We start from the raw sequence: 5,096 nt of genomic DNA, 5'->3' as shown, positions 1-5,096 counted from the left end.
ATACAATATGAAGACTGCACAGCACTGACACAACTACACCAATACTTCACATACAATATGAAGACTGCACAGCACTGACACAACTACACCAATACTTCACATACAATATGAAGACTGCACAGCACTGACACAACTACACCAATACTTCACATACAATATGAAGACTGCACAGCACTGACACAACTACACCAATACTTCACATACAATATGAAGACTGCACAGCACTGACACAACTACACCAATACTTCACATACAATATGAAGACTGCACAGCACTGACACAACTACACCAATACTTCACATACAATATGAAGACTGCACAGCACTGACACAACTACACCAATACTTCACATACAATATGAAGACTGCACAGCACTGACACAACTACATACAATACTTCACATACAATATGAATACTTCACATACAATATGAAGCACTGACACAACTACACCAATACTTCACATACAATATGAAGACTGCACAGCACTGACACAACTACACCAATACTTCACATACAATATGAAGACTGCACAGCACTGACACAACTACACCAATACTTCACAATACATAATATGAAGACTGCACAGCACTGACACAACTACACCAATACTTCACATACAATATGAAGACTGCACAGCACTGACACAACTACACCAATACTTCACATACAATATGAAGACTGCACAGCACTGACACAACTACACCAATACTTCACATACAATATGAAGACTGCACAGCACTGACACAACTACACCAATACTTCACATACAATATGAAGACTGCACAGCACTGACACAACTACACCAATACTTCACATACAATATGAAGACTGCACAGCACTGACACAACTACACCAATACTTCACATACAATATGAAGACTGCACAGCACTGACACAACTACACCAATACTTCACATACAATATGAAGACTGCACAGCACTGACACAACTACACCAATACTTCACATACAAATAAGACTGAAGCACTGACACAACTACACCAATACTTCACATACAATATGAACTGCACAGCACTATAACTACACCAATACTTCACATACAATATGAAGACTGCACAGCACTGACACAACTACACCAATACTTCACATACAATATGAAGACTGCACAGCACTGACACAACTACACCAATACTTCACATACAATATGAAGACTGCACAGCACTGACACAACTACACCAATACTTCACATACAATATGAAGACTGCACAGCACTGACACAACTACACCAATACTTCACATACAATATGAAGACTGCACAGCACTGACACAACTACACACAATACTTCACATACAATATGAAGACTGCACAGCACTGACACAACTACACCAATACTTCACATACAATATGAAGACTGCACAGCACTGACACAACTACACCAATACTTCACATACAATATGAAGACTGCACAGCACTGACACAACTAACAATACATACAATATGAAATGCACAGCACTGACACAACTATACCAATACTTCACATACAGATGAAGACTGTGCATAGCACTGACACAACTACACCAATACTTCACATACAATATGAAGACTGCACAGCACTGACACAACTACACCAATACTTCACATACAATATGAAGACTGCACAGCACTGACACAACTACACCAATACTTCACATACAATATGAAGACTGCACAGCACTGACACAACTACACCAATACTTCACATACAATATGAAGACTGCACAGCACTGACACAACTACACCAATACTTCACACAATATGAAGATGCACAGACTGACAATACTTCACATACAATATGAAGACTGCACAGCACTGCACAGCACTGACTGCACACAACTACACCAATACTTCACATACAATATGAAGACTGCACAGCACTGACACAACTACACCAATACTTCACATACAATATGAAGACTGCACAGCACTGACACAACTACACCAATACTTCACATACAATATGAAGACTGCAATAGCACTGCACACAACTACACCAATACTTCACATACAATATGAAGACTGCACAGCACTGACACAACTACACCAATACTTCACATACAATATGAAGACTGCACAGCACTGACACAACTACACCAATACTTCACATACAATATGAAGACTGCACAGCACTGACACAACTACACCAATACTTCACATACAATATGAAGACTGCACAGCACTGACACAACTACACCAATACTTCACATACAATATGAAGACTGCACAGCACTGACACAACTACACCAATACTTCACATACAATATGAAGACTGCACAGCACTGACACAACTACACCAATACTTCACATACAATATGAAGACTGCACAGCACTGACACAACTACACCAATACTTCACATACAATATGAAGACTGCACAGCACTGACACAACTACACCAATACTTCACATACAATATGAAGACTGCACAGCACTGACACAACTACACCAATACTTCACATACAATATGAAGACTGCACAGCACTGACACAACTACACCAATACTTCACATACAATATGAAGACTGCACTGACACTAATACTTCAATATGAAGACTGCACAGCACTGACACAACTACACCAATACTTCACATACAATATGAAGACTGCACAGCACTGACACAACTACACCAATACTTCACATACAATATGAAGACTGCACAGCACTGACACAACTACACCAATACTTCACATACAATATGAAGACTGCACAGCACTGACACAACTACACCAATACTTCACATACAATATGAAGACTGCACAGCACTGACACAACTACACCAATACTTCACATACAATATGAAGACTGCACAGCACTGACACAACTACACCAATACTTCACATACAATATGAAGACTGCACAGCACTGACACAACTACACCAATACTTCACATACAATACTGAAGACTGCACAGCACTGACACAACTACACCAATACTTCACATACAATATGAAGACTGCACAGCACTGACACAACTACACCAATACTTCACATACAATATGAAGACTGCACAGCACTGACACAACTACACCAATACTTCACATACAATATGAAGACTGCACAGCACTGACACAACTACACCAATACTTCACATACAATATAAGGACTGCACAGCACTGACACAACTACAACACTTCACACAACTACACCAATACTTCACATACAATATGAAGACTGCACAGCACTGACACAACTGCACTGACACAACTACACTAATACTTCAAATACAATATGAAGACTGTATAGCACTGACACAACTATACCAATACTTCACATACAATATGAAGACTGGACAGCACTGACACAACTACACCAATACTTCAGATATAATATGAAGACTGCATAGCACTGACACAACTACACCAATACTTCACATACAATATGAAGACTGTGCACAGCACTGACACAACTACACCAATACTTCACATACAATATGAAGACTGTGCACAGCACTGACATAACTACACCAATACTTCACATACAATATGAAGACTGCACAGCACTGACATAACTACACCAATACTTCACATACAATATGAAGACTGCATAGCACTGACACAACTACACCAATACTTCACATACAATATGAAGACTGCACAGCACTGACACAACTACACCAATACTTCACATACAATATGAAGACTGTGCACAGCACTGACACAACTACACCAATACTTCACATACAATATGAAGACTGCACAGCACTGACACAACTACACCAATACTTCACATACAATATGAAGACTGCACAGCACTGACACAACTACACCAATACTTCACATACAATCTGACTGTTGTGCCACTGACTGCTTGTGTTACGTGACGATGGATATACTTCATGACGCTACCATATCGCTGTAATTACAATAGAAGTCAGTCATGTTACTACTTCTGATATCGGTTACGTCGTACTTGTGCTGAGGTGAGCCATCACGTGCGTAAATGTATGATGTTCGTCGAAGTCTACTGTCAATACTTACTGTACAAGACTGAAGCACTCGAGTGTAGTTATGATGGTATGTTATTATTCTTGCCACTGTCCTGACTGTGTTGATGTGTCTAAACTGGGGACATCTTGATGAAGTTCTAGCCCACGGTCATGACCCGTCGTCACGGCGTGTTATAGCACACGCTGAAGTCTATGTGATACTCTGATATTCAAGTACTTAGATAGTTGCATGTCTATACTTGTGTTACAAGTGACGTTGACTAGGATTGCATGTGTATGAAGTGTAATAATTTAGAATTCTGACGTGTCGTACGATAGGTGATGATATTGCATGACATGACTTCATACAACTAATCGAAGTTCTCCATCGATCAGGGTCGATCAGCGCACCTATGTGATACTTCATCGCTTCACGCATGTCTTAGCCAAGTATAACGTATGGAAACTCTTCATTTAGACGTCGACAAGTATAACCATGTAACGTCACATCATTGATGTACATATGGACAGTGAGATGTGATACGTAAGGTGACAGTGCAAGCCTACAATGTCCGCACCAAGTGTACCGTCGTTATACGTATACTGACACATACAATATTAAGACTGTGCACCACCGACACAACTACACCAATACTTCACATACAATATGAAGACTGTGAACAGCATAGCACTGACACAACTACACCAATGCTTCAGATATAATATGAAGACTGCATAGCACTGATACACACTACACCCAAACTTCCATACAATATGAGGACTGTGCACAGCACTGACACAACTACAACAATACTACACATACAATATGAAGACTGCACAGCACTGACACAGCTACACCAATACTTCACATAAAATATAAGGACTGTGCACAGCACTGACACAACTACAACAATACTACACATACAATATGAAGACTGTGCACAGCACTGACACAACTACACCAATACTTCACATAAAATATAAGGACTGCAAAGCACTGACACAACTACAACAATACTACAGCATACAATATGAAGACTGCATAGCACTGACACAACTACACCAATACTTCACATAAAATATAAGGACTGCACAGCACTGACACAACTACAACAATACTTCAAATACAATATGAAGGGGGGGGACTGGCACAGCACTGACACACTACACCATACTT

The sequence above is a fragment of the Polyodon spathula genome, chromosome 4 (assembly GCF_017654505.1).
Source record: "Polyodon spathula isolate WHYD16114869_AA chromosome 4, ASM1765450v1, whole genome shotgun sequence".
NCBI lineage: Eukaryota > Metazoa > Chordata > Actinopteri > Acipenseriformes > Polyodontidae > Polyodon > Polyodon spathula.
Note: the sequence above shows the minus strand (reverse complement) of the source record.